Source organism: Ranitomeya variabilis, chromosome 4, assembly GCF_051348905.1.
Source record: "Ranitomeya variabilis isolate aRanVar5 chromosome 4, aRanVar5.hap1, whole genome shotgun sequence".
Classification (NCBI taxonomy): Eukaryota; Metazoa; Chordata; class Amphibia; order Anura; family Dendrobatidae; genus Ranitomeya; species Ranitomeya variabilis.
Genome location: NC_135235.1, coordinates 408,189,412 through 408,208,155, shown reverse-complemented (window position 1 = coordinate 408,208,155; position 18,744 = coordinate 408,189,412). Strand labels below are relative to the sequence as shown.

At 43.9% G+C, this 18,744-nt stretch overlaps 1 protein-coding gene across 1 annotated transcript in view; it reads right to left on the bottom strand.

Moving 5' to 3' along the window:
* GDF10 (growth differentiation factor 10) overlaps positions 1–18,744 on the bottom strand; it is a 30,465-nt gene that overhangs the window by 6,117 nt on the left and 5,604 nt on the right. The window lies entirely within an intron of this gene.

Sequence of the window (18,744 nt, the reverse complement as noted above, 5' to 3'; positions counted from 1 at the left end):
ACTCTGCCACTCCTTTGGTGAACTATATGTCATAGGATCTGCAGGACATGCAGGGAGTTATAGTTCTCCCATGGGATTTTAAAGCAGCACTCTAGTGTTATTTTGCAGTGCTGGAGTGGTGCTTTCAATATAAGCCCTGTGCCCCCATTCTTATACTCACCCTCCAGCATCTTCATATAGTACTTCAGACACCACACTGGTCCCGCAGCTTCCAACATAATAACATACTTTTATATATAATAACACTACATATAATAGTATGTTATTAAATATTTTACCACATTTTTTTGCGTCAAATATTTTTTTCCGTATTTTCCACCTCTAAAACCTGGGTGCGCCTTATAGTCCGTTGCGTCTTATAGTCCGAAAAATACGGTATATCTTTCCTGTATCTGTCCTCCGAGAACTTTGCATCCTGCGACTGCATTTGAAAGTTGCAATTTTGGCATGTAGTTAGAGGTCCACTGCACAGGCCTGGAAGCTTGAGATCACTGTGCGGGTGCCATAAGTCTCAATGTTCACAAGCAGCCATAGGATGCAAAGTTCTGGGAGGAGAAAATTTGGCCAGATCATGGAATCTTAGTCACACCTCAGTGGACATGATATTGCTATATGGGGCAGGACTGGTTTGACAGTAGAGCACGGATTTCACGATAAGTCAAGATTGTTTGGATATGTAGAAAAAGAAGATTGAACAGATGAGTATCACTATATACTGTACACTTTCCCCACACAATGCGGTGGCGTGTAATCAGCCTTAAAAGACAGATGTATGCAGCCATGTACATTAATTACTTTTTAGGTGTTGATTCAGCTTTCAGGTTCCCTTTAATAACTGTTCTAACCTTTTGGGAGACAAGATGTAACAAAAAACATCACAAAATAAATTATGATAAAACAAAATACTCTAACAAACAATTAAAAATCCTAATAACCTTCCTCTAAATGGAAACCCTAGCCCCCACCCAGTTCCCTGAACAAGGCCACGGTATATATTATACAAATGGTAGACAATAGCGGACACAAGTATAATTTCTGTTTCAAGGTTTCATCACTTGATTAAAAAAATGTAGCTTTTTTAGCTAGTCTGCCCAGAGTTTCATGAGAAACATAGAAGACTTATCTGTGGGACATGCCTAATGGTGGTCAGGCCACTTTATCGACAGCCAAACACTAGAATGAAGTGGAAATGGTGCTAGGAAGAGACACTTATTTGATCTCTTGGCTGTAAAGGGCCAGTCATACAGCTACAGAAGAAAGATGTACAGAACCAATTGGACACCAAGGTCCAAGTCTCTTTCCTGGAGCAAACACCACTTCTAGACTTAAGAGTTTCATGACATATGTCTCAGAGTCTTTGAGACAATCCCTCTGAGTGGCAAAATACACCCCGCAAGTGTATGAGACTCCTATTCAAAATTTGTAACATGACTTTACCCGCTACGTGCCATTTAGCCTTTGGTAGTAGACGGTCCAGTTACAACTTCTACCTGTGCCAATCCTATGCTGTGCCCCTTCCCCATCGTGAGAGCTTGGCAGATCTCTGAATATAACATGTTTTGGTGAAATTGCTAAACCCATCCTCCACACTCTAGGAATTCCCCTCATAATGTCAACCTATAAAGTACAAACTTTATGGCCCTGAAAAACGGGAATAATTACTGCTGCTTTGGTATGGTACTCCTTTAAATTCCAGAATGGATACAGGCCCCCTAAGGCATAGGCCTGACTTATAAAGGTCTACTTAAAACATGATTGCCCCCTCGGGAGAAGATGAATCTACAAACAAGAACAAAACCCATCTTGTGTCACACAACGGTGACTGCATCATGTAAGAATTACAAAAGACTGTAGGATATGCCTCTTGCTCATAACTTCCATGTCATACCTGTAGATACCCTCTAGAATCAACACGTTAGTGCTACGACATGAATCCTGATTCCTATGGAGATGCAGTAGGGTCCAGGGTTGCCAACTTGACTTTTTATTTTTTCTGCAGCTCATAATTGTGGTAGGAGGATTAGTTTAGTCACTGCAAACTATAAAATTATAATAATTAAAGTCAAAATAATTTGTAGAAATTTCTTCAGCTTCAAAAAATCAAGGACCCCTTCATTTTTTTTTACCGGCAAGGCAAATAGAGTTCTGTATTTTTATGGATGGTTGGAAACCCCGGTAAGGTCCCAGAGAAGTCTATGAGTGCAGTATTACAGCTCCACATAACTCAAAGCCGTATAACACTCTGAAGCATCAGCTCTCGGGGCCTTCAGCCATTGCATGACATTCATGTGCTCCTTTACCCACTGGGTGGTGCTGTACTATAGTGAAAGTGTGTGGACAATTCTGTTCCAGGCGAAGTGAAAACAAGGAATTCCAAGCGCAATAGGGTCTTATCCGATGGACAAATTTGCATAGGTGAAAAGTAAAACCAATATTGTGTTACTCCTGATGAAGAAGTAGGTTCAATTTCGAAACGCGTTGAGAATAAACTGCATGGACAATCCAGTACAACATCTTCTGCATTCTTGAATTTCATTAGAAGTGCAGACTCCCACTACTTTTGATATCTGGCTAAGTGCTTAATAACATAAAAGAAAATTATAAAGCGATACATCATACAGGTTGACCCCCATGTCCCAACATTGCTTCTAGGGAAGAATTATAGCACCATTGATAGCATCTACAGGATGATGAGGAAGGAGACAGTAGGTTGGGGGGTTGCAGTGGCTCCGGTAGTGGTGAGGTGGCAGGTTGTAAGCTTTCTTGAAGAGATGGGTTTTCAAAAATCACCCTATAATAGGGTCCTATATAGAAGGGTAGTAGTTAGAAGGGTGGAGGGCAGAGCGACATGTACCTCTGGTGCAGAAAGGATTGATGGCGCCAGCTTAACCAAGTAGCATCACTATTAGTTTCATATTTCTTCTGATGTGGCATCCGATTAGCACACTTATAGACTGATAGATTGCTTATTGGATGCCACATAATTTGCTTTCATTAAGAGTTACTCCCAATTAGATGCAGGTTCAAGTGACATTCCACAATCTCAAGAACAAGGCCTTATTGCCTGCCACCAGGGATGGAGAGCCAATTTTGAGAACTCCCATACAATTGAATTAAGAGAGACCATACGTGTGCGAATACTGCTCCATTCCTGGGGAATGAAGAGCCCTTGTTCTGAGATAGATCCTGGTCTCACTATTGGGGTCTGCATCTAGCTGACAATTTTTGAGCATGTCCAACGTATGTGCTATAAATACCCAAAATGTCTTAGCCTTTTGAGTAACAGAGACACCTAAAAGTGCCCCTGCAGCCCTCCACAGTATTCCCTACCCTACTTGTGTTATAGCATCTGCGCCATCTCTAATGTAGTAACGTAACATCATGTCTGTTCTCCTGCCTGCTCGTTTCTGAGCCTCACCCATTTTATTATACATATTTACAAAATTATAAATTTTATTTTTTTTAAGTTATTCCCATCACAGAAAGTGATAGCATATCGTTAAGAATGCCTGATTGGTTGGTGTTTGACAGTCAATTCTAAAAGTGGCGCCATTGTTCAAAGTTGTTCCTTCCACTTCCGCAATATTTACCACTCATTATGGAGGGAACTGGAACACTGCTCCATTCCAATGAGTAGGACTATGGTCAGGAAATCTAATGAAACAGGCTTGGGGTAAAATTAGTTGGGTTGGGTATTTTTTGGTCCTGGTGAAGTATTGACTAGCTACGACTCCATTGCATACCAGTCTCTATACTACATGCCCTGTACTCAATTAGATTGAAACAGAATCTGCCACCAGATTCATGCTACTTATCTGATAAGAGCATAGAGTTGGGGCAGAGACCCTGAATCTATCGCTGGGTCACTTAGCTTCTTGCTGTAGTTTTTAAAACACTGTTTTATGTGCTATATCTCTGTTAGTCCTCTCAGTTGCAATGTAGTCTATAATATTCATTCATTTGTATTCATCAATGGCTAGTTACCATCACCGCTGATTGGCAACTTTCTGCAATGAGCAATATAGGCAGAAAAGTGTCAATCAAGGGCAGGGTTAGACAGAGCTCATCAATGAGAAGACTGGCAGATACAGCAGGCATATTATCAAAACTACAGCAAGAAGCCCAGTATGTGATACAGCGCTGGAACCATTGCCTGGGATTCTTCATTGCTCTTCTTAATTTGCATTGGTTTTAGTATTTACAACTTATTCTCTCTAAGTTTTCTGCCACTATTCAAGTTGCCTTATTTTTTAAGTCTTATTTTTCTTTTTCCCCAACCACTTTGCTTACCGAGATGTTTTAGGCAGATTCATGAAATCCAACTTTTATCAAAAGTCACATTTTTATCTTGGTGCTTCTTAAGGTACCTTCACACTAAGCGACGCTGCAGCGATATAGACAACGATGCCGATCGCTGCAGCTCCGCTGTTTGGTCGCTGGAGAGCTGTCACACAGACAGCTCTCCAGCGACCAACGATGCAGAGGTCCCAGGGCAACCAGGGTAAACATCGGGTTGCTAAGCGCAGGGCCGCGCTTAGTAACCCGATGTTTACCCTGGTTACCAGTGTAAAATGTAAAAAAAACAAACAGTACATACTCACATTCGCGTCCCCCGGCGTCCGCTTCCCTGCACTGACTGAGTGCCGGCCCTAACAGCAGAGCGGTGACGTCACCGCTGCGCTCTGCTTTTACTTTACGGCCGGCACTCAGTCAGTGCGGGAAGCGGACGGCAGGGGACGTGAAGGTGAGTATGTACTGTTTGTTTTTTTTACATTTTACACTGGTAACCAGGGTAAATATCGGGTTACTAAGCGCGGCCCTGCGCTTAGTAACCCGATATTTACCCTGGTTACCATTGTAAAACATCGCTGGCATCTTTGCTTTTGGTGTCAAATACGACAATACACGCCGATCTGACGACCAAATAAAGTTCTGAACTTTCAGCAACGACCAGCGATATCACAGCACGATCCAGATCGCTGCTGCGTGTCAAACACAACGATATCGCTATCCAGGATGCTGCAACGTCACGGATCGCTATCGTTATTTTTTAGTGTGAAGGTACCTTTACTCCAGTCCGTGACCGGAATAAGCTTTCTGGTTGAGCTTTCGACACATTTTTTCACAACCATGCGGCTTTTTTAAAGGTGTTGCTACATTTGGAACTGAAAAGTCACAAAAACTATTAAAAACCAAAAGATAGTGCATTTTTCAACCACATGCACCATTGTAAAGAATTTACACAAAAATGTCAGCGAATACAACACGATAAAAGAAGAAAACTGATTTCAAGAAATTGTAAATTATGAATCAGGGCCATTGTCTGTGCTCCTATTTTATGTTTCCCTCCGATTGGAAGCATTAACCTGGTGACAGATTCAAGAGGTGCTTAAAAAGAATATGACTGGCCTCCACCATGTTATTTTAAGAATAACATGCAGTTTCTGGTCACACCGACACCATCATAGGCTGTGTTTTATCTGGTATTAGACATTAATGCAGTTCTTTATATACAGTACAGACCAAAAGTTTGGACACACCTTCTCATTTAAAGATTATTCTGTATTTTCATGACTATGAAAATTGTACATTCACACTGACGGCATCAAAACTATGAATTAACACATGTGGAATTATATACTTAGCAAAAAGGTGTGAAACAACTGAAATTATGTCTTATATTCTAGGTTCTTCAAAGTTGCCAACTTTTGCTTTGATGACTGCTTTGCACACTCTTGGCATTCTCTTGATGAGCTTCAAGAGGTAGTCACCAGGAATGGTCTTCCAACAATCTTGAAGGAGTTCCCAGAGATTCTTAGCACTTGTTGGCCCTTTTGCCTTCACTCTGCGGTCCAGCTCACCCCAAACCATCTCGATTGGGTTCAGGTCTGGTGACTGTGGAGGCCAGGTCATCTGGCGTAGCACCCCATCACTTTCCTTCTTGGTCAAATAGCCCTTACCCAGCCTGGAGGTGTGTTTGGGGTCATTGTCCTGTTGAAAAATAAATGATGGTCCAACTAAATGCAAACCGGATGGAATAGCGTACTGCTGCAAGTCTATTCAGTAGGACTATCAGCTGTGTATCCACCAGACTTCTGTACAACACAACTGATGGTCCAAACCCCATTTATAAGGCAAGAAATCCCCCTACTAAACCTGACAGGGCACACCTGTGAAGTGAAAACCATTCCCGGTGACTACCTCTTGAAGCTCATCAAGAGAATGCCAAGAGTGTGCAAAGCAGTCATCAAAGCAAAAGGTGGCTACTTTGAAGAACCTAGAATATAAGACATAATTTCAGTTGTTTCACACTTTTTTGTTAAGTATATTATTCCACATGTGTTAATTCATAGTTTTGATGACTTCAGTGTGAATGTACAATTTTCATAGTCATGAAAATACAGAAAAATCTTTAAATGAGATTGTGTGTCCAAACTTTTGGTCTGTACTGTATATCAAAAAAATTCTTCTATTATCATAAAAATATGTCAGCAGAATTCAGATGCAGATTACATATATGTAGCAGCACATCCATGGTGTAGTGATTTGTATATGTGGACTAATAATTTGTAGTGAATGTTAGATTCAGGAACTCCACTTAATGGCGTGTGAACACATATTTCTATATAGGATCTAGAACACTACAAAGGCCCATACATCTGACCAATATTAAGGTGGGAACCCAGGGCCAAATTTTGCATCGAAGCGTATGGGACTCTATTTATGCCACTGAACAGCAGTGCTGTGAGGTGAATCTATAATTTAACCTGTTAATAACCACCCAGTATAAATTATAAATGTAACCCTAAATCCAGATTCAGATGGCCATATTTCACGGTTCATATGTCTATTGGTCCTAATACTGGAAATACCAGAAGTGCTGAGGTAAGAAGAGGCTGTTCACTCTGTTGTCCACCCGGTCAATATGAACTAATGCTGGTGACACTATGGGTGCAGAGGTAAGAAGAGGATGCTCACACGGCTGTCCCTCTGTCTTTCCAATCTAATACTGGAGATATCAGAGTTGTGGAGGTAAGAAAATGCTCTCGCACTGCTGTCCACCCTGTTTATCTGATCTAATACTGGAGATACTACGGGTAGTAAGATAAGAAGAGGCTGCTCACACTGCTGTTCACCCTGACTATCTTACCTAATATTGGAGATACTAGAAGTACTTAGGTAAGATGAGGCTGCTCATACTGCTGTCCATCCTATCTTTCTGATCTAATACTGGAAATACCAGGGTAGCTGAGGTAAGAAGCGAATTCTCACACTGTGTTGTCCACTCTGTACTCGGGGTGCTGATGTTACAAGTGGCTGTTCATGCTACAGTTCACCCTATTTCCTGAAGGATTAAACGTGGTGTAGGCTTCAACAGGTCACCCCCACCTCTTTGGCAATTGGGCAGTGCATTGAGGTTTTTGTCCCACTACAGACAGGGCACAGCCGAGAGGCTTATGCTGCAGTCAGTTGTCTTACAGCCTCACACAGAACAGTGATGAAAAGACGGGATGTGGTTGAGCTCCTGAGACTCACAGAAAGTTCTTTAAATTTCTCATTTGTAATTATACGATACTAGATGGTGGCCCGATTCTAATGCATCGGGTATTCTATAATATATATGTATGTATGTACGTTGCGCTTAGCACAGGCACGTAGTATATAGCACAGCCACGTAGTATATAACACAGCCACGTAGTATATAACACAGCCACGTAGTATATAACACAGACAGCCACGTAGTAGATAGCACAGCCAGCCACGTAGTATATAGCACAGCCATGTAGTATATAGCACAGCCATATAGTATATAACAGCCACGTAGTATATAGCAGCCACATAGTATGTAGCACAGCCACATAGTATATAGGACAGCCACGTAGTATATAGCAGCCACATAGCACAGCTCATGTAACACAGACAGCCACATAGTATATAGCACAGCCACGTAGTATATAACAGCCACGTAGTATATAGCAGCCGCGTAGTATATAACACAGCCCACGCAGTATATAACACAGCCCATGCAGTAATAGCACAGCCCACGCAGTATATAACACAGGCCACGTACTATATAACACAGCCCATGCAGTATATAACACCATGTAGTATATAACCACCAGGTAGTATATAACACAGCCCACATAATATATAGCACAGCCCATGTAGTATATAACACAGCCCACGTAGTATATAACACAGGCCGCGCAGTACATAACACAGCCAAAGAAATAAAGAGAAAAGTATTACTGCAAAAAATGCACACCATCCAAACAATAACACATGTAATAGAAAAACCAAATGATTTATTGACACATCTTTAAAACACACAAACAACTAAAACATACTTAAAACAACCAAAAACAATGTACTAACCAGGTTGTAACAGCCATATGAAAAATGGGCAAATCCTAATACCCAACCCTACTGGCTCATGGGGCAATAGCGTGATAGTCTATAATAAGACGAGCACATGAGTAACCCTAATAATAGAAGGAAACAATCCGAGTCCCATGAAACAACATGGCCATGACAAATAGGGCCTAGATAATATCAGATCCAAACAGAACCAAGGGCTGGATAAGTGGCCATATACACGGCACAAAGGAGCTCATGATAATAAGAAGAGGAAACCCTCCATGAGCATACAACCTGGAGAGGAGCAGGTATCCCACATGTATCGCCCGGCGAACCAGGCTTCGTCAGGGAAGGTGCAGAAAAGACGTGTACAAAAGTCTTAAATAGTGCGAACAATAAGCCAAAAGTGATACTGGTGTGAGGAGATGCAGCAAACCAGAAGGAGCAGGAGACTCGCGCAGTCGTAGATGTAAGTACCATGTACATAGACCGTGAAGCAGGTCCACGCAGTCGCAGATAAGCCATACACATAAGAGGAGAAGAGTCCGGCGCGTATATAACACAGCCCACACAGTATATAACACTGCCCACGTAGTATATAGCAGTCAGGCAGTATATAGCACAGCCCACGTAATATATAGCACAGCCCACATAGTATATAACACAGCCCACGTAGTATATAACACAGGCCATGCAGTATATAACACAGCCCACACAGTATATAACGCAGCCCACATACTATATAGCATATCCCTGTTAAAAAATAAAATAAAATAAAACATAGTTATATACTCACCCTCCGGCGTCCAACGAAGCTGTCCCAATGTGCGCGATGCTGCCGCCAGCTTCCATTCCCAGTGATGCAGTGATGCATTGCGAAATTACCCAGATGACTTAGCGGTCTCGAGAGACCGCTAAGTCATCTGGGTAATTTCACAATGCATCACTGGGAACGGAAGCTGGCGGCAGCATCTCGAGCATCGGTGGACGTTGGAAGGTGAGAATAGCACAATGTTTTATTTTTTTTTAATCATTTTTAACATTATATCTTTTTACTATTGATGCTGCATAGGCAGCATCAATAGTAAAAAGTTGTTCCAGGATGGGGCGACACACTGGCACTAACTGGAGGGGAGTAGGGAGGGGCCAATTCACGGACGGACTAAGCCGGTCTCTGAACAATCAGCGATGCGGGATTTCTGTTACAGACAGACAGAAAGACAGACAGACAAAAGGAAGTACCCCTTAGACGATTATATAGATAGATAAAAAAGGATCAACAAAATTTAAGAGTTTATGGTAGACATTGCTAAGATGGTTTTTTTTAATGCTTTGTTCATTTTCTGTGATTAGTGATATTTTAAAAAAACATGTGCAACTAACAAGAGTTTACATATACATTTAGAACATGCATCACCGCCAAGCGCTTTGTTCATGTAACAGTGGTCTGAGGAGAGGCTGGAGGGGTGTAACTAGATGAACACCTGACTCTACGCTAGAGCCCCTTGTGGTGGAGTTACATTTGGCTTCAGATGAACACTAAGTGCTACGCCAGGATGGACCTTGCACTCATGGCTGCTGACCCCCAAGGGGCAGGAAGCTGAAACGGGCTAGAAGGAAAAGTTTAGCTGGTACAGGCAGGCACGGCAGGAACACAGGAGCAGCAGGTGCAGGTGGGAATGGCTGGAAATAGGTAGGCACTGGCAGGTGCAGACAGGAACAATAGGTATACAGGTGGGCACTGGCAGGTGTAGGCAAGTATGCCTGGTATACAGGTGGACATGGCAGGTGCAGGAAGGAAGTGCAAGTACAAATGGTATACAGGCAGACATGGGCAAGTAAAGGCAGGTGCTAGAAGATAAACTAGAACAGGGGACCTGAGAACTAGCAAGCATGCAAGGATAGTGAACACGTTGTCCAGGTACCTCCTGTCAGATGGAAGTGCCTTAAAGTGAACCTGACATCAGGATTTTATTAAGTAAACTACAGACACTATATAGAAATAGTATACACTTAAGTGTATGGGTTATAGCGTCAGAGTAAGGATGATAATAGATAGCCGCTGCGATGAAAAACACTCTAAGTCCCACAAAATGTGTGCTATTGTGTAAGCTTCATACAGGTAGATTAAGGCAAGTAATGACTGAATTAATACCACTAACTAAAAGAAAGGGAAGCTAAGTAAGAAGTGGAAACAGTTCTGCCTACCTCCCAAATTGAATCATTCCAGAGCTGATGAAGAGAATGATTCAATTTGGGAGGTAGGCAGAACTGTTTCCACTTCTTACTTAGCTTCCCTTTCTTTTAGTTAGTGGTATTAATTCAGTCATTACTTGCCTTAATCTACCTGCATGAAGCTTACACAATAGCACACATTTTGTGGGACTTAGAGTGTTTTTCATTGCAGCGGCTATCTATTATCATCCTTACTCTGACGCCATAACCCAGCGCGCACCTGTATACACTTAAGTGTATACTATTCCTATATAGGGCACTATTTTTTCAAACCATTGGTGGAGGTTTGGTGGTGCTGCAGCAGGGTTTGATAGCATAGTGTCACTTAGCGCCACCAAACACGAATTACAAACTACAGACACTGTAAGGTTGGCGCCATTACACTGATTAAAATGATAGATGCCACTATGCATGCGCTGCCGTTGGCACCATTTTTCTGTAGTTACGGTAATTTTTTTTCCAATGACCACAATATGAACAAGTTCAGTATTTAAAATAGGAGGCAAGTCACTGAAGGTTCAGTGACCTATCATTTATGCCCATAAGTATGAATATGAGAACAGAGCACCAAATAAACATGTGCCCACAGGCCCTCCCCAAAGCACGAGAATCTCATTAACTGAAAATGTTAAATACAGAATAAACAAAAAACACAAGATGGATTTCATCATCCCATGTATCATTGCAATCAATATAACAGTGCCAACCTAAAAGTGTCTGTAGTTTACTTAGGAAAATCCTGATGATAGGTTCACTTTAAATGATAAGTGTCAGAGCAACGGTAAGTATCTTGGAGGACTCAATGATGCACTGAGGCTTTTCCTCCGGGTCAGAATACAGAAAGGACCTGGAAAGTGCATCCTCCTTGATGTTCTTGTTTACCGGCTGGAAATGAAGAACAGAATCAAACCAAACAAAGACCACCTGGCTTGACGCAGATTTAGATATTGTGCGGACTGCCAATAGGCTAAATTCTTGTGGTCCGTATGGATAATTACAGAATAAACCACTTCCTCAAGTAGAAAACGACACTCCTCCAAAGCCAATTTAATCACCAAGAGTTTTTGATCACCTATCGAGTATTTACTTTCTGGAGCTAAATAGGCTTTGGAGAAGAACCCTCAAGTCACCATACGTCCCGTAGTAGATTTCAAAGTAAGAACGGCACTGGCCCCATCCACCTCCAAATAGAATTGTTTATTACTCTCAGGTCCATGCAGCACTGGATTTGAAGAGAAGGTCTGTTTTAAGGAAGAAAAGGTGCTTTCAGTCTCCAGAGACCATTCCTTTGGGTGTGCATCCTTACAGATCAGGGCAGAAATTGGAGTAGTCCAAGATGAAAAATGTGGAATGAACTGGTGGCAGTAATTTGGGGATCCCAGAAACTGCTAGTCAGCTTTCAGGCCATCGGGGCACTTTAGAATGGCAGACACTTTCTCGAGATCCATCCTCAGTCTGGTCTCAGAGATGATGTATCCTAAGAAGGCAAGAGAGGTTTGCCATAGACACACTTCTCAAACTTGGCATACAAATGGTTCTTCTTCAATCTCATCAAGACCTGGTGGACATCTCTCCTGTGCATGGCAGATGGTGCAGATGGGGGGAGAACACCAGTACATCGTCCAGGTAAACCACCACACAAGAATAGAGAAGATCTCAGAAGATATAATTTACCAGTTCTTGGAAGACTACTGAGGCATTGCAGAGCCCAAATAGCATTACATGATACTCATAATGGCCATCCCGGGTATTGAAGACAGTCTTCCATTCATCCATCTGGTATATTTAGATTAGGCTATATGCTTCTCGCAGATCAATTTTAGTAAAGACTCTAGAATCACTGAGATGATCACACAACACTTAGGGTACCGTCACACATTGAAATTTTCGTCGCTGCGACGGCACGATTCGTGACGTCGCAGCGTCGTATGATCATCGCTCCAGCGTCGTAGACTGCGTTCACACGTTGCAATCACGGCGCTGGAGCGATGCCGAAGTCCCCGGGTAACCAGGGTAAACATCGGGTAACTAAGCGCAGGGCCGCGCTTAGTAACCCGATGTTTACCCTGGTTACAAGCGTAAACGTAAAAAAACAAACCGTACATACTCACCCGTCGGTGTTCTTCAGGTCCCTTGCCGTCTGCTTCCTGCTCTGAGTGCAGCCGTACAGTGAGAGCAGAGCGCAGCACCGCTGCGCTCTGCTCTCACTTTCCGGCCGGCACTCAGAGCAGGAAGCAGACGGCAAGGGACCTGAAGGACACCGACGGGTGAGTATGTACAGTTTGTTTTTTTACGTTTACGCTTGTAACCAGGGTAAACATCGGGTTACTAAGCGCGGCCCTGCGCTTAGTTACCCGATGTTTACCCTGGTTACAAGCGAAGACATCGCTGGATCGCTGTCACACACAACGATCCAGCGATGTCAGCGGGTGATCAAGCGACGAAAGAAAGTTCCAAACGATGTGCTACGACGTACGATTCTCAGCAGGGTGTCTGATCGCAGTAGCGTGTCAGACACAGCGATATCGTAACGATATCGCTAGAACGTCACGAATCGTAACGTCGTAGCGATGGAAATTTCAATGTGTGACGGTACCCTTAGATAAGTGGCAGAGTTTACTTATTCTTGATCATTATCTGGTTGAGACCCCAATAGTCAATACAGGGCCGGAGAGAGCCTTCCTTCTTTTTAACAAAGAAGAATCCTGCTCCATCTGGGGAGGATGACTTCTGGATAAATCAACTGGCAAGGTTCTCTTTGATTTATTTGGACATGGCTGCCTGAGAAAGGGAATAGATACAGCCTTGAGGAGGAGAATAACCAGGGAAAAGATCTATAGGACAGTCATACAGCCTGTGGTGGTGGTGTCTCCGCCTCCTTTTTTCGATAACATCTGCAAAGGCCCAATAAGCAGGAGGCAAGCCTGGTAAATTTGATGGAGTAGCCAGTTATCAAGCAGGATGAATGCATGACTCCAATGCAGTATTTCTCTTGACCTTTAATCCAGGACAGGCTGGTGTGTAGGTAGCCAAGGCAGGCCCAAGAGCACAGGATGGGACACACCTGGTAGCACATAAAAGGAGATTTTCTCTGATCCGCTAGGAGATTAAGAAATTTGCTTCAGCTACAGGTCACTCATTTACAGATGATACCACCAATGGACTCTGGAGGCATTGAATGAGTATCCGATAACAATCTGCCATGGCTTGGTGCATGAAATGTCCTGCGGAACCAGAATCCAGGTAAGCCTATGAAATGAAACAGGTTTTTGCCACAGGAAACAGACATTGATAGAGTCAGCAGAGGAGAGAAGTAATTCTCACCCAGGATAGCCTCTCCTATTGATCCTAGGCTCTAGAGTTTCCAGTCTTCTCTAGACAGGAGTAGATCAGATGTTCATGACTACCACAGTAGAAGCACCTTCCCTCTGAACGCCAGACCTCCTGATGATGCTTTGCCAGTTTCTATCGGTCATCTTGTATAGGTTCAGAGGAAGGTGTCGAAGCTGAAATCTGTGTAATGATCGGCTTGTGGAAGGTAGTAGCCAAATGCTTAGATCCTCTTTCATGGAACACCTCTTTGGAGCACTCTTGAAACCTGATGTCGATCAGGGTAGACAGGAAAACCAGGTCGATCAACAACGTACGAATATTACGACCAGCTAGCTTTTCCAGGCAAGATCCTCCCAGAAGGTGGACAGGGTGTGGAATTGGACAGCATACTGGTCCACTGTGAGGTTTCCCTGGCGAAGGAAGGAGGATGCTGCAGAGGAAACGTGGCCAGGTTCATCAAAAACATTGCAGAAAGCTTAAAAAAAAAGTCTGGAGGTTGGAGACCGGGGGATACCCTCTTCCCCAAAGAGGATTGAGCCACGGCAGGCCTTTTCGGGTAAGATGACACATCATGAATGCCACGTTGGCCTGATCAGGAGTGAACTTATGTGCCAAGAGCTCAAAGTGCAATGTATATTGATTGATGATTCCTCGGCACAGTATGGGACATCATCATAACAAACATGGTGCAGCATACAGGCGGGGTCGGGAACCAGAAACATAGGTGGTAGTCTGGAGATTCATGGCTGAGGTCACCACAGCTTGAGTAGGGGAGGAAGAATGTATAAAGGTGGGTGGTCAAAGTCTGTAGATAGGACATGATTTTGTCCTGCTGGTCCCTCTGGTGGGAGACCTCCTGGAAAAGGTCAGAGACTGAAGAGGTTGGACAGCCAGTTGGTTCCATGGGCTGGGCAAACTGCAAGGGGAGTGGAACCACTCTGTCGTAGTCTGAGGAGAGTCTAACTAGGTGAACACCTGACTCTTCGGCAGTTGACCCCCCCCAGAAGCAGGAGGCTGGAACAGTCTAGAAGGGAGAGTTCAGCTGCTACAGGCAGGCACAGCAGGAACACAGGAGCGGAAGGTTCACGCAGGGATGGCTGGAATACTGGCAGGCACTGGCAGGAGCAGATAGGAACAGCAAGTATACAGGCGGCCATTGGCAGTTGCAGGGAGGTACGGCTGGTATACAGGTGGGCATGGCAGGTACAGCTGATAAACAGGCAAGCACTTGTGTTGCAGGCAGGTACGGCTGGCATACAGGTGGGCATAGCAGGTGCAGGCCCATACGGCTGGAATACAGGTGGGCACTGTCAGGTACGGTTGGTATACAGGTGGGAACAGCAGGTGCAGGCGGGTATTGGAAGATTAACTAGAACAGTGGACCTAAGAACTAGCAAGCATGCAACTAACAAAGTGAACACATTGCCCAAGCACCTCCCATGAGGTGGAGGTGCCTTAAATAATAAATGCCTCCCAGCCATTGGCTGGGGACATTTTAGGACATACATGCTGTCCCTTTAAGAAGGAGGGAGCATGCACTTGCTCTAAGCATAGCCCCTGGGGATCTGCGAGCTGGGCAACAGGAGGAAGTGTGGGACAGGGGCTGCAGCTGTGAGTGAATCGCCATCCTTGCCGGGAGAGGAGGGAAGCATGTAGAGACACTATCGCTACAGCTCTTATAACAGCTGTTGCTATGCAACAATGATGTTCTTTGACCAGTCAGTATTGATTTAATGGAGATAACATCTTTCTTGACACTTGTTGACTCTTCTCTTTTAAATTAAATGCAGTGTTTTTCAGACTGTAAGAAGCACTTTTTTCCCAAAAATGTTTTAGGAAAAACAGAGGCGTGTTTTATAGTCGGAATGTACCGTACTTACAATTAGCAAGGTGGCAGCAGGAGTTGGGCGATTCTTCAGGTGGTCCGACGCTGCAGGGCGATGATTTCACTCCCTTTCCCGGTGCGGCAGGTGCGGTAGGTTCAGCAGGTTCGACGGTGCTCAGTGATGTGGGGGCTCCGGTGACATTTTATGAAAGCCGGAGCCCCGCACTTCCATTGCCTTGAAGCTGTGGCCTCTGGGAAAATGACCGCTGGATAGAGGTGATGCATGCGCAGATTGAGATACCGAGATCTCGGGAAATGAGATCTCATTGCCAAGATCTCAATCTGCTCATGTTCCGCCTCCGTCCGGCGGCCATTTTCCCAGATTCCACAGCATCGAGGCAATGGAAGTGTGGGGCTCCAGGCTTTCACAAATTGCAGCTGGAGTCCCCGCACCACCGAGCACCGCCGAACCTGCAGCACCAGCCTTGGGATGGGATTTTTAGGAGACCACCGCATCTCAGCAATGGATGTGCGGGGGCTCCACGCTTTCATAAAATGTCGGAGGAGCTCCCGCACCACTGAGCACTGCCGAATCTGTCTCACCAGTCTGGGTCATATCATCGCCGGACCACTAAACACCCCCTGTGACTCCTCTCCACCAGCGCTGCTGATCCCCCCAGGGTAAGCTGAATTCAGGACTATAAGACGGACCCCCATTTGACGCATTCATTTTTTTCCCCCATTTTCCTTCTGAAAATTTGGGGTGCATCTTATGGTCCGGTGTGTCTTATCGTCCGAAAAATACGGTATACATGTTTATTGTGGAATTGAGAGTAGCTGCACCTACTCGACAATTAAAATATCTCGTAAACCTGTAGAATGTTAATAACAAGATAAAATTATCAAACTATGCTGCCATGTCAAAAATGCCTTATCTGCATTAAATTATCAAAGTAGATTGGCCCATTTATTGATTGCTAGGGACAGCTTCAACAATTTTATTAGTGACTGTGCTTCAAGTCACTGCAGCTCAGTCATTAATGTGAATGAGGCTTAAAAGGTTATTCACGCAATCACAAAGCAGAGAAAATGCATATTCATTGTTAATATGCATACTAAACTAAACATAATGTTTCTTTTTTGTACCGTTTTGTCTTTTTTCATCTCTAGCCATCCTACTTATATCTGTTAAAACTACATTTCCTAGCAGCACCCTGCTTCTCTGGAGTGTTGCAGACCCCATCCTCCCCTCTCCTGTGTGCTTCTGACAAGCCCCATCAGGGCATCAAACACAGCTTATCTCAGCTGGTGTTCGAAGCTCTTCTGAGCCAAGTTTTTGCAAACTCTCTTGTGGAGATAGAGAAGAGCGCAGGTGAGTGAGCTCCGCTAGAAACCAACAAAATAGGGATGTGAAGACACACAGGCAGATATATCAATGTACTGTACTGTGTTTCAGAACATAAAATCATTCATGCAGATTTGTGTACAGAACCAGAGAGCGTATTCCAAAGGTAGAATACAGTCAGGGAGAGCAGATCTATGCTGGCAGGAAGCCAGCTGGCCGAGACCACGCTCACTGAGCATTATCAACGAGGAGCACTGGAACTACAGATTGGTTCCAATTGCAACTTGAGATTAAACAGTGTCTGCAGAGACATACTTTCGAGTAGTGATATGTGCAAAACAGGACAGATTTATAAATTAGTTATATTGACTCAAATTATTATATGTCTGTGTACATAATTATAACAAATCATTGTGATTTTGGATATAACCCCTTAACTTCAAAATCAAGCACAACCCTTAAAAAATATGTTGGGTTGATTGGCAGCAATGCCAAGAGTTAGAAACTCACTAATCTGATATAGACAGACCAGTAATATTGTAGTCCCTGAAAAAAACATAAAGACTGACTCAAACACTTACTAGTTTCTTTGAAGTGAAGTTTCACCTTACAACCACTTTACATGTTATATCACGGAACTGCATTATCTGCTTAAAAGAGATGTGACAAGCTCTCTGTTGAATCATGTCATGGAAGTGCCATTTTTGCCAAAATAGCCATTGGAGGTCAGGAGCTGTAAATGAAACCTGACAGCTGTTATATGCTGCCCAATACACAGGCAGCATGTATCAGACTCTGACTGTATGAATTCAGCCATGTATGATAACAGCTATAAGAAGGTGTGCCGTAGAAGATGAAATTCCCCAGCACTGTGTGGCATTTGGGTCCGGAGACTTCCATCTACTGCCCAAGCAGAACCCGGCAGAACCAACAGGAAGGGGAAGAGCTTTTAGAAAGACAAGTCTAGACGGAGCACCAGCTTAGGTGACTTGCATGACGCAGTTCCCTTATATACGAGGCCAGACTAGCAAGATGGGAAAGGATTTGGCACCAACCAGTGAGACAAGCAGGACGTATGCTAAAGGGAACGCCAAGGCGAGACACTGGAACACACCAGGAGGCTTAAACCAGTTGTTGTACACCCGTGAGCAGGGTCAGATAAGGCCAGTAAAGATTCATGGACCAGTCCACGCTGGTCAAGACCTGAGGACAAGATTCGTTAGAGTCAAGGTCCAGGAACCTGCCCACACCAGTCAAGACCCAGGGCCCAGCCCTTGTTCATCAAGGACTGATAGATGACCATTGAAAGTCAAGCACCGAATACCCCCTCTAGGGCCTGTAACAACATTGTATTGCGAGAACATTGTATTGACACCCTTTCTGAATGTGAACACTGCTCTCATGAGATATTAGTCAGATAGCATAGAGAACTTGCTGTAAGAGTTATAGTTGGGCTTGATTTAAGAGAATAACATACTTTAAAAGCTAGCCCAGAAACTGAGCTGCTCGGGAGGGTAGACGGAAAGGCAGGCCCTCGTTGGCTTCTCTCCACCCAATCACAGGGACTGACAAGCTCTTTCTGCATGCGTGTATAAGGAAAGACTTGACAGTCATTGATAGTGGGTGAGGAGAAGTCACCTTTCTGACT